The following is a 13,527-nucleotide window of genomic DNA, read 5'->3' on the forward strand; positions in this document are numbered from 1 at the left end:
ATCTAGTGCGAACAGGTGGGAAAAGCTTTGGAGGCTTAAGGCTTTTTAGCTGACAAAGTTGGGTGGAGTGGTGGCTGTAGGTTGTCTTTTTTTTTTTGGAACTATTATTTACACTAAGTGGGAGGGGTGAGCTTAGCTTCACAATGGGTTAGCAACAATGTGATTTAAATTCACATTTGGCGAGAATCGAACCTAAATCCTCTCACTTACAATTGAAGAGGAATACCACTTGATCGTAATGTGGTTCAAATTCGCCTTTAGTTCAACTAATTGTTAATTTTTTTGGTAATTAACTGTTTTAAATTAGGAGATTAAAAACATTAAAATCCACTTCATTGCACTTATTGACTTGGCATGCCATATTAATATGCCACATAAGATGGTTTGTAAATGTGGTCTACAAAAGATTGTATCACAAGCATTTTCCTTTTTGAATATATCATTCTTTAGATCTTAGTAAACGCATGGAAGGGAATGATAATTATTCCTTGCAATTACATTCTTCTTAGTAAACATGAATAAGAATGATACATATTCATTGCAAGAAAACATGTTTTTAGTGTTTAAACGAAACACTATGTCCATAAACTGACCATAAGTTTTATACAAAAATCCTTCAATAGCTCAACTGGAGGAGGAAAACCCCCTTATCTATCCACTTATCATGCTTTAATTGATTCTTAGTTATAGTGCTCTTCCTTCATTACCAAGTCGAGTAAATTGTAGCAATGGTCCCTCAACTTTAATGAAATTAGAGCAATTGTCCCTCAACTTTAATCAAATTAGAGCAATAGTCCCTCAACTAAAAATTCATTACTATTGGTCCCTCAACTTATCAAAATGTGTAGCTATAATCCCTTTCATCAATTTGGTCAAAATTTTGTCAAAATAAGTTATGTTAGAATAACCATTTATATAATTAGGGTCCCTCAACTCATCAAAGTGTGTAATTATGGTCATTTTTGTCAACTACGTCAAAATGATTATGTTGGAAGGACCATTGCTACAATTGGGTTAAAGTTAAGGGACCATTTCTCCAGTTGAATTAAAGTTGAGGGACCAATAGTAATGAATTTTTAGTTGAGGGACCATAGTTGCACGTTTTGATGAGTTGAGGGACCAATGGTAATGAATTTTTAGTTGAGGGACCATTGCTCTAATTGAGTTAAAGTTAAAGGACCATAGCTACAATTTACCCTTACCAAGTCGCTTAAGTGTTTTCTATTCCAACTTTTGGGTATTTAAGTGTTACTCTACATGTCACAATACAAGTGGAGAATGCTATATTTTTCCATGTCCTTCCATTTGTAGTATGACACATGAAGTACCTGTTTTAAATACCGGAAACTTTAAAAACTTTTCTCCTATAATATGTGATTCGGAGTTTTTTTTTAATTTTTTTTAACAAACAATATTATCGAGGTATTTTTCTTTAAAGTGTAATAATAATATTAAGGCTTACATATGAAAAGCCCTAAACAATAAGAACATTAGCTAACTAACCTTTTATGGGGACAAAAGAAAATGCCAATTTAATTAGTTGTACAACAAGAAACCAAAATAAAATATAACAAATGGCAAGTTCTGTCTAGCCGAAGGAAAACAAAGAAAATATCCTGGCAAAGTTCATCAGAAGGTAGTAGGGCATTTTTTTTGTTGGTTCATTGAGGCCATATTCAGTCCTTATGGGCTAAAATCACAAAATTGGGCAAAATATATCGCCAACAGGGGCTATTTCCTAGTCAACAATCACATCTTAGATAGCAAGCGGTGCCGGCTACAAATAGCCCTCGTGTTAAGGCTACCAACCGAAATGGCTAAACATAGTTTCGTCCAGAATTATAGCCCCGTAAAAAAAAATATTTTAATGAACAGTGACATGCTATATTTATATACCATCTCCAACCAAAAGTAGCTATGTTTTAGTCCCTCAATAATTTATTATTTTTAAGTTTGTTCTTTAACTTATTGGTTAATTGAATTAAATTACCATATTAAAATAAGGCTATCCAAACATATTTTGAGTGTCACTTGTCGCTAAATGAATAAGCTTACGGATTTCCTTTTTATAATCTCAATAATTTTTCGGATAGGATTTCATGTTGTTTAAGTTTCATGTTATTAAATATTTTAATTTTACTTGCATGTTAACTTAGATTATTGGAAGAGGTAAGAGAGGGGTGTGCATGAAAAGAGTATTTTGGAGTGAATATAATGTGAGAATTGAAATAAAATGAGGTAAGGTAATATGGAATTAGAACTGACATTTGTGTCATGTTTTCCGTGATTGTGTCGTTTTCGTGACATACTTGATATCTTAATAGGTCGTGTCGTGTAACACCAGTTAAACTAAACGGGGAAATATGACCCAACCCGAAATCGACCCATTAATATTATCAGGTAATATGATTCAACCCGTTTCCCGTTAAAGAAAATATATTTTATATCAATAAATAATGAAAATGAAAAATATAATTTGACCCCAAAAAAATGGAAAACATATTGCTAAATTAGTATATGCATACGACATTGTCACATCAATATTACTTCAAAACATCAAAAATAAATAAAAATAAACATTTTCCTTTCATATTTTTCAGACTTGTACATTAACAATTATGGATTTTATATATTTTGAACTCCCTTAAAAATACTATTCATGTGACGACCTGTTCCTAATTTTCAACGTAATTTCCTTTCCGAGTATGTAAAATAACGATTACGCCCTTTTTGGAAAAGTGGAATTCGACGTGGACGTTGTTGTTCGACATTTACTTTATTTTTCGTATTATCATAATTAAATAGTACTCATTATTATGAACACATGAGCATGAGCTAGAGTCGAATCGGATTTGTAACAAAGAAGTTACACTTAGTTAAAGTACGTTAACAACAGGTAAAATTGTACACGTGGGTGCAAATTATTTAGTGTTGGTGAACACTGTTTTAGATAGGTGAATTATATATTTTTGTACTTGGAATTGTACAGAATCTGAACCCTTCCCACTTTAAAAATTGGTCCCTTATTGGTGACCTTATCTCACCAACCAATCAATTTTCTTCCTTATCTCTCTCACCAATCATATACTATCTCTCTTTTGTACAATCAGAAACTCTCCCTCTTTCTTCTTCTTCTTCTTCTTCTTCTTCTTCTTCTTCTTCTTCTATCTCTCACCATACCTCTCTTCTCTTTGCAACAACAAAGATCATCATAAAACATCATAGATCAGAATTTAAACCATCACTATCGTATTCCTCTCATCCCTACGAGTCCATCCATATGAGCCGATTCGAAAACGAACAAGTTTGAGTTCCCAACTTGGAGCTCTAACTCCGATCATGGTTCTCCTGCAACTTTTTGTTCGATTTTACAAGGTTTTGGAAGGTTTAGAAGCAACTACATAACTCCCCGAGGTCCCTACCCTAAATTTGAAGTCAAGCCAACATGTAGACACACAATTTTGAGACATTGGAATTAGGGATGAGACTTTCGAGCCATTTCAGTCCATTTTCATTCACTTTTTGAACTTTCAAAAGGTACAAAATTGTTCTTCTCTTCCCAAGCTTCATATCCATATAAAGTATGTCGAAAATGGTTGAGAATTTAGAAAGTTATGAAGTTTTAAGGTTTCTACAAAAATCCGGCCAACTTTTCTAGATTTCAGCAAACCAAGTGGTGGCGACGGCAACCGGAGAACTGAGGAAGAAGGAGAATATTCCGTTAAAGTTGATGAAATATTCTCACGTCGTAACTGACGTTGTTAAGGTAACATTGTTTGACTTAACGGAATATTCCCTAGGGACCTACCAGCGCATGCAGGCGCGTGACCTACACATGGCTGCGCGTGTGGCTGCAAGTTGGTGATGCATGGAGGCACATGAGGGTGTGTGCTGCTTTATGGCGGCGCGTGGTCAACGTGTATGGGTCCATGATGTTGCATAAAGTGTTTTCGTATATTTAAACCCTTCATTTGAGCAAACTATGGGGGATTTTCCTAGCCTTTTGGTGTATGTTTGAATTAATTAATTAATTAATTACTATGGTTGTTTCACATATAGGAGAGAATTATCCTGAGGAGGTACGAGGTCAAGCAAGGCTAGGAGGCTATGATCCGACTACGTATCAATGAGTGGGCATTTGTTTATAAATATATATATTATATAAAGTTTTATGGTTTCTAAAAATGCTTTTGGATTTAATATTATGCCCATCATGCCATGTTTTATTTCATTTTAAAAGTGCTATTATATTGTTGAGATTTATAAATTGTCATGGAATGTTCATATGCATTTTACCTGCTCATCATGCATACTTCATGTGTATGTTCATGTACATTTATAAATTGTCACCGGTGTAGTACTAGCTCGGGGCCAGGGCCAGGCTTCACGTGTATGTTCACATCGCACCACACGCTCACTTTGGATCCATTGTAAGTGTCAATCATGTCCTAGGTTGCAATAGGCAACTAGGACTCGTATGTGATGTGCCTAGTGCCAGTCTTCACGTGTTTGTAGTACTATAATGTATATTATGATTACACCCAGTCTTGTTCATGTCAGAATTTCTCTGCAAGAACTCGTGTGTTAGCATAGATTGATGAGCACTTGATTTTCTTATGCCACAGTTGAGATATTATGATTTAATGTTTCTGGAATTATTGATGGATTACATTTGGTTTCATACTTATACGTAGTATGATTTTCTGGAAACTATACATGTTTTACAGCGGGGGGTTAGTATGTTCAGAAAATAATATGTTCATAAACCTTTATTTTTGCCTACTCACACTTCTATTTTTCACCCATCCAAGACTTAGTTAGCTAAATCCTCTGTGGCATACGAGGCATCTTTGGCGATTCTAACATTGTTCTAAGTAAATGTAGGAGTTTATTTCCAGTTGTGTAATAAGTATCTTAACTAGCTTCAACTGCTCTACTTATCTTGTATTGTCATCTATGCTTTGACTACTTATGTATTATGGTTTCTTCCCACTTCTGCACAATCTCTTTATTGGCTTAAATAAATTCTAGCTTTAGTTTAAATTTATCCATATTTTATACATCACTTTCCTTTTAGTTATGTCACCTTCAATTGTTAGCCAGCATGCCTCGACTTGGTCGGGTTGTGTTAGTCTGGTATCAGAGTATAGGTTTGGCAGTCCTGCATGTTGGAAATATGCCCTGAAAGTCAATCTTTGGAAGAAACCTTTCAGGACAAATGAATCGATGTATGGATGACTCTTATACATCAAATGGCAAAGACATGAATTAGGACTATCTCAATAAACGATATATGTCCTAAATAGTGTATCCATGGACAATGGATCGATTGAAGAAGTAATCTAATGATGTTAAACTACAGAGACCTTCTTCACATAACCATTATGTCCAAAAGGTTCCTAGTCATTGGATTGTCGGAGGGAAACTGACAATGCTTAGACCGGTACATACTGTGTCCGCTTCAAATGGAAGGATGGAAAGTCTCATCCCATTCGTGTTGTGACACTAAGACAAGTATGTAGGTGCTCATTAAGAGAATGAGTTCACTGAACACAATCGAACGAGAGTACTTGCATGGAGGTCTACTCACATGTCAAGCAAGTAACTCTAATGGTTGGAATAATGTAAGTAGTCCTTTGACCTGAGGCATCGTCGTTGTCTTGTGGCTAAGTACTTAATCTTTGATTATGTCAAAGTCACCCCATTCGCGGATGTCCACAGCATAATTGGGGTTAAGCCACTTAGTCATGAAGGCAAGTGAATGCGCAACAAGGAATCTCTAATCCTCGGTAAGAGAGGAAGAATACTCTAAGATATGATTCAGGAATCTTCGGCCGAAGTATCGAGCGTAATAAAGGAAAGCGTTCCTATACGACTCAATAGAATCATATAAGAAGGAATAATCACATTAGGGGTTTGACATAATATATCCATACCCTAGTAATGTGATTGAGAGTATTGTTTTAGAGAAGGATCGAATTACATTGTAATTCCAACTGAATAGGTTCTCCGAACAACTTCTACATTAGCTTGGGTAGCTATGACATATGGTTAGATGTCACTCATAGCTTGTGAGTTCTTCTAGATGATTAAATGTAGTCATCAAAGAAGAAAGGTGAATTAAAATGAAGTTTTAATTCACTAAGTGATTGGATTAAATATAATCAATTGAATTGATGTCAATCACCTCACTGCCTTGCTAATTATAACCTAAAATGATTGTACACCGATACACTCTTGTAGTGAGTAATTAATGGATGATGGAAATAATTAATTGGATTAATTAAGTGTTGTGATTAATTTAGAAAGTCTAAAGAAATCATAATAGCGATAAAAGATCGTTTTGGGCTTAAAGAAACGTTCGGGTTTAATTGGGCCCATTGGGCCTAAACCCATTGGGCTTTTATTCAAGCATTGGATGACTAGAAATAAATAAAAGCCCAAAGCCCAAACCAACACAAAGGGGCCGGCCCTTGCAAGTGGAGAGGGAGAGATATTTAGTCAAGTTGTTGACTAGGTTTCTTTTTGTCTATATAAGGAACTTTATAGAGTTTTAATCCTTAGGGTTTTTGTGTGTTTTTGAACAACAAAGAGGCAAAAGAATATATCTCTCTAAAACCACAAAGGCCGGCCACCTAGAGGGTGTTGTAACTAACAATCTTTCACCCTTTAGGTTATTCCTCCATCTATCTCACTACACTAGTGGGTGTGGATATTTAGAGGTCTTCTCCTTTGGAGACTAAAAGAGAACCTTGGAGCACTCTTACTAACAAAGTGGAGGAGGCAAGGAGGGAGGCTAGGCTCAAGGACTTCAAGGAACAAAGGGCTTGGAGGTGGTCCATCCTTGGTCTCAAGTCTAGATCAAGAGGTATAGATCTATATCTTCACTTTATTCTTAACTTATATGTTTTAGATGCATTATATATAAACCTATGAACCTTGAAGGGGATTTGCATGACTATAACTTTGATATTATTTGGTAAATCGCTTCCGTTGCTCATGTATATAAATTTTGAATTGTATATGCATGCTAGTCATTTAGAAATCCCATGTGTTAATCTCATAATTTTCCCTTCAAGTGGTATTAGAGCCAAAGGTTTATGTATAATGTGTCCTTTTAGATTTTATGCATATGGGTGTTAATATTATGTATGACATAATTATTGCTTCATTCAAAATATGTTTATCTTTTGTTTTTCAATAGTTGAAAAATGTTAGTCAATAGTTGAGAAAGATATGTATGCAAAAGATGTTTTGTATGCATGAATGAAAATTGAGTTTTGAACTAGTTTGACATATCATTTCTTCATTTAAAGTATGTTTATCTTTTGTTTTTTCAATGGTTGAAAAATATAAATCAAGAGTTGAAAAAGATATGCATGTAAAAGTTGTTTTGTATGCATGAATGAAGAATAAGTCATGAACACAATTTTGGGGTTTTGTTCTTTGTGGTTGGCACGGCTTTGGGGTTTTTTGGGCATGTGTTTGTGTTTTATTGTAAGACACTCACACATCATTTTAAAGCTAGAAAGTAGAAACCTTGTCACTTTAGTTTTTGGGTTTGAAAAATCACCAAGAATACACAAATCTTGAAAAAGTGTTCATGGTTTTGTTCTTGGTGTTCATAGTTTGGTTTTGGGTGAAAATGGTTTTATTTGGTTTTCATGCATAGTTTTATGGTTTTGGATGATGTTTTTACCATCCATAACCATATTAAAACTTTTAAAACCCCTAGACTTGTCTAGGAGATTTCCATCACCTTTTTCATTAAAGCCTTTTAAGCCAAAACCAAGTGACATGCAAATTTGGATTTTTCTACCTTGCATTGAATTAAAGCAAGATGGGTGCGACTTCCCATCTCCCCTTAATGTGGCCGGCCACCCTAGTGGATTTATCCACTTGGGGGGGTCTTTTGTAATTTGAAAAAAGATATTTTATACTTTTGAGTATTTACGGTTTGACCCCTAACTTTTTCTTATTTGCATTTAGGCCCCTACTAACTAGAAAGTTAAAATATTTGATTTTAATTTTGTTAGTTGTTTAAACTCATAATTCTATTATGCCCATATGCACTAAATCTAAATGTTCTTGTTGCATTCCATTTTGATTATTTAATGTGATTAAGTAGTTAGAAAAAGGGTGAATATGGACTTATGCCTTAAACGATAATTGAGCTATGAGATAAGGCGCTAAAATCAAATTGTTTGAACCTTGGGAATGTGTTTTAATTACTGTTTTTGTTGGACCTTGTCACATTTGACATTAATCTATCTCTCCCTCTTAGTATGTGTAATTTGTAGGAATTTGTACAAATCGGTTTGTAATTCTTATTATTTCTTAATCTCTTTTAGTTAGTTGATTCCCTCTAGTGCTAGACTAGAGTTTCTTTAACTATTGGTAAGGAGACATAACTAAAAGAGGGTTTTGACATGAGATTAAAGATTAAATGGGTCCAATGCCCTAATTAGCAATGAATGATTGTCTTTCATTTCTAATGGCTCAATGAAAATGTTTTAATTGGATTGAAAAGCACATAATTAAATTGACACAACCTCCCCGAGTTTATATTCAACAATGTTGGCTCATTGTTGCAATAACCTAATAAGTCCATGGTCATCCAAGAGCCTAAGATAACTATAAAGTCCAATTTAAAAGGAATGCAAAAACCTTAGTCGTAGTAGTTACTTCCAATATTTGAAAAATTAGTTTTTGATATTGATTTGTTTTTCTTAAAACAAATAGTGGGAGTATCATACGCTACTAAACTATAATGAAAACAATTAGTAGTTATATATATCTCCAATATTTTGAAAAATGTTTTGATATTGATTTGTTTTATGAAAACGAATAGTGGGGATATCATATGCTACTAATTTCATTAACTTTGGACTAGTAGTTGTAATAGGACATTATTTATTTGAATATGATTAAATAAATAAAATTGATGAGACCTTAAAATCCCTCAACCAACCTACAATATTAAGTTGAAAGCGTAAGAGTGCTTTGAACACTTTTTCGTGGCCTTCCACCTTGGTAGGCTCCAATCGTTTATGACTTGTACATCGCCTTCACCCTATCATGGGGGAGTGCAAAGTGCATGCTTATACTCAGGAGGAGTTTATTTAAAACATTTGATGAGGTTAAGGTAGGCAACGAGTGTGGCCAACATCGTATCATCGTGAGGTCATGCTTGAACCCCTATCTAAATCGGCATGGTGGGAAAGAACTTAACTAAGAGAAATAATGTCAACATCGTATCATCGTGAGGCATTACTCTCTAGAGGCCAAAAAGATGGGTAATCACAAGAGGTTGTTGTGAATGGGTAATTGTACCCTCTCATTATTATTTTTGCTAGCCAACATCGTATCATCGTGAGGTGGGCTTGGTAATAGTGAGCCTCCCATAACCTGCTAGGAGCTTTCTTTGAAAACTCCCGGATTCCATGTTGAGGGATATGGAATTTGCCAAAAATGGTGGGTGGTGTCATTCGGTTTAAAGACCCGAATCGTTTGACTTAATCAACAATCAAACTAATTATTTTATTGTTTATGTATTTAGATATGGTTGGAAGCACACTCGCGAAAATACTCGACAAACATTGCCTAGAGGGGCACAATTTCCCATCATGGTATCGTAATGTCAAGATTCTCCTAACATTAGAGAAGATTGTTTACGTACTAGACAAGGCTCCACCTCACATACCTCTCGGCCCTGGGGCTACTAAGGATGAACGTGCTAAGTTTGACAAGCACGTTGAGGATGACACACAAGCCAAGTGCTATCTGTTGGCTTCCATGAATGAGGAGCTACAGAGACAGCACGAGGGCATGGACAGTGCATCTTCCATAATACTCCATCTTACGGAGTTATATGGTGAAGGGACGCGCAACCGTCGCTTTAGCACTGTTTGTGAACTTGTGAAGACCAAGATGGTCAAGGGGGCTCCAGTGCATCAACATGTACTGAAGATGATAGGATTCATAGAACAATTGGAGAACCTTGGTACTCCACTTGACAGGGAATTGGCACAGGACTTCATATTGGCTTCTCTTTCTGATTCATTCGCGCAGTTCGTAATGAACTACAATATGAATAAGATGGATAGTACTCTCTCTGAGTTACTAAATATGTTAGTAACTGCCGAGAAGACTATGAAGAAAGAGAACGTTGTAGGGACTTCTGCATAGTCTACAACAAGCCATCCTCTTCCAAGGCCAAGCCGCAAGGCAAAGGCAAAGGGAAGGAGAAGAAGCCACCCACTCCTAAGCCGAAAGGAGGAGTGAGGAAAAAGAAGGCAAAGGAGCCCAAAGGGACTTGCCACCACTGTGGAAAGGAGGGGCATTGGAGGAGGAATTGCAGGTTATACCTTGCAAGTCTTAAGGACAAGCCACAAGGTATGGTTTATGTTCTTATCTTCAATTCTAAATGTTAGATCTTCTAAATATTTATATTTGATATAAAGAGCTAATCACTTGTATAATTGTATATAGGTGGAGAAGCCAAGTAGAAGATGAACAAGCAAGGAAAATGTGGTGAAAGGTTCGGCCACTATGTTTTTTGCTTACTACTTAGGAAGTTTGTTAGGCATTAAAGATTGTCTTTAAACTTTCTTATTTTGTTAAGAACTTATTATGTGGCTTCATATGATGGAAGATCACTATTAGTGCCTAAATGTATAAAGGTATTTATATTAGTCTCTAAATGTATAGAGCTAATACTTTTTGTATTAAACATTATGAATGTTTGAAATATCATATTAATGTAATGTGAAGAATGCCTTTTTAATATACTATTTCCTTAAAGTAGTGTTATGAATTGAAAATTGTCTTGTTGTATCCTAGATGATATACAAGAGTTATATCACTTATTGTAATGTGATAACCAAACTTTAGATTTATCAATTATGGATAGATCTCACATGTAGGACATAAAAGGATACAATGAATCTTTAGATTTGGTTCCATTTGTCTACTTATGAGTTCTATATGAATTGACAAAATCCTTTCTTGAAGAAAAGGAAGATCACATTATAATGATATGAGTAATAAGAAAAACGTTTCTTATATGGTCATCACTTGAAACACAATGATCAAGATCACTCTTGATTCAATTAGTAGTTTTGAACAAATAATTGGGCATTCTTTAAAAGGTTTTAAAATGTCAATTGTGTTAGTGATTAAACCAAGAAAGAAGTGTCTAAATCTATAAAATGTTTAAAGACTTTAGTCACTTAATAACAAGACATTAACTTAGTGAAGATTGAAACAAATAAGCTTGAAATGTTTTAAAGCTACTACACAATGTCTTCTTCCAATATACTCCACTTTCATACATTTTGAATATATGAAATGATTTCTCATTAAAGTCATGAGAAATAGTGGGAGGTGTGAAAATGGATATAAACTTGAATATGATTGGTTTATAGTTGTCTAAAGAATAATAGTATTCGACTATTATTAAGAGTTTGCAATTTTAATTGTTAAAAGGACTCAAGCTCTTCAAACGTTAAAATTCTATGTTGTGTGACATTCTAAAGAATAGTCTTTGAATGTTGGTTTCGTCAACCTAGCATAAAATGGTTATATGTTGGGAGTTGTCCATCATTCTCTTTTATGAGAACAAGCTAAATAACTAAGCATATGGACAAGTTGATGAAACAAAAGGGAAATAGTTTCAAAATGAGTCACAACATATGGTTTAACAACAAGACAATCCAAATTCAACATCTCATGTAACTATAACGCTCTATGTAGTTTTAATAAAGAATTATATCAACCACCTAGAAGGAATGGTTGAGTTTCTATATCCTTAGTAGGAGCCATGCTTCCACTAAAGACTTGGATAATTCTTATATGACTACATTAAAGGTCTTAGAATGACTAAAACTTGAAGTATGGTGTATGACACCATATAATTTAAATGAATAAACTTAATGCAACAAGTCACACATTTCAAATGGAATTACTTGAGAAGGAATTCTTTTGTGTGTGATTCATTTAAGTTAGTGGGAGCAATATGCATTCAAATCAAGAAAATATAATTATTAATTTTGAATGAATGCTAAGTTACAACAAGCCCAGTGGGAGTGATGTCATAATTTGAGCAACAAGATGTGAATAAAGTCTATTCGATAGACTTGATTAAACATAGAGGTTACTCGAAAAATGACAAAACATGACATGGTCAATTTTGAAGTATAGACTTGAAATTGGACTTATTGATATAGCAAGGCTATCTCAATAATGTTATATGGGAATTAAATCTCAAATGTTGCAGATTTAAGAAAGCATTTTCCTATGTGATAGGAAATCACTTTCATAACCCTTATAATGAATGTGTCATAAAATCACAAAAAGGGACACATGTATTGACTTGTGAAGTAGATATCCAAAGGTGAAGAACCACAGGGGTTGTCACTTTAAGATATTACTATATCCCAGGATCAGAACCAAAGCAACTGAAAGAGTATTATTGCCTTTAAGAAAGAAACATCAGAGTGGGACTCTAGAAGCGTGCATTCACTTAGGTTATTAACCAAAGTGAAAAATAAGCCATTTTAACAAATGGAACTTCATAATGGATGAAGTACTAATCATATGAATGAATTGTTAGTATTGTACTACAATGGTCTCAAGGTTGGAGCAAAGTTTGTATAAGGTATACAAACGAAATATATGTCGATATATAGTTTTAGAAACTGCTTCAAAAGGTGTTTTGAATGGAAGGGGTTCTTTTAGAACCAATGATTGAATCCAAACCATAAGGTCGTTAGTAGGATACTACGACGTAATGGGGCAATAGCTCAAGCCATAGAATCAAGGTCTCATCAAAGTATTCGAACACAAGAAAGAGACATCATCAAATGTTTTGGAAACATTTGATAAGTAAATCCCTTTTAAATGATAAAAGGGATTAATGCATAACCAAGTTAACCTACGAGCATAAGCTCTCTCAACAAGATGTATAAGATACACTAATGATTGACTTTAGTGCAAGTGGGAGATTGTTGGAAATATGCCCTGAAAGTCAATCTTTGGAAGAAACCTTTCAGGACAAATGAATCGATGTATGGATGACTCTTATACATCAAATGGCAAAGACACGAATTAGGACTATCTCAATAAACGATATATGTCCTAAATAGTGTATCCATGGACAATGGATCGATTGAAGAAGTAATCTAATGATGTTAGACTACAGAGACCTTCTTCACATAACCATTATGTCCAAAAGGTTCCTAGTCATTGGATTGTCGGAGGGAAACTAACAATGCTTAGACCGGTACATACTGTGTCCGCTTCAAATGGAAGGATGGAAAGTCTCATCCCATTCGTGTTGTGACACTAAGACAAGTATGTAGGTGCTCATTAAGAGAATGAGTTCACTGAACACAATCGAACGAAAGTACTTGCATGGAGGTCTACTCACATGTCAAGCAAGTAACTCTAATGGTTGGAATAATGTAAGTAGTCCTTTGACCTGAGGCATCGTCGTTGTCTTGTGGCTAAGTACTTAATCTTTGATTA

Source organism: Malus sylvestris, chromosome 15, assembly GCF_916048215.2.
Source record: "Malus sylvestris chromosome 15, drMalSylv7.2, whole genome shotgun sequence".
Taxonomy (NCBI): Eukaryota; Viridiplantae; Streptophyta; class Magnoliopsida; order Rosales; family Rosaceae; genus Malus; species Malus sylvestris.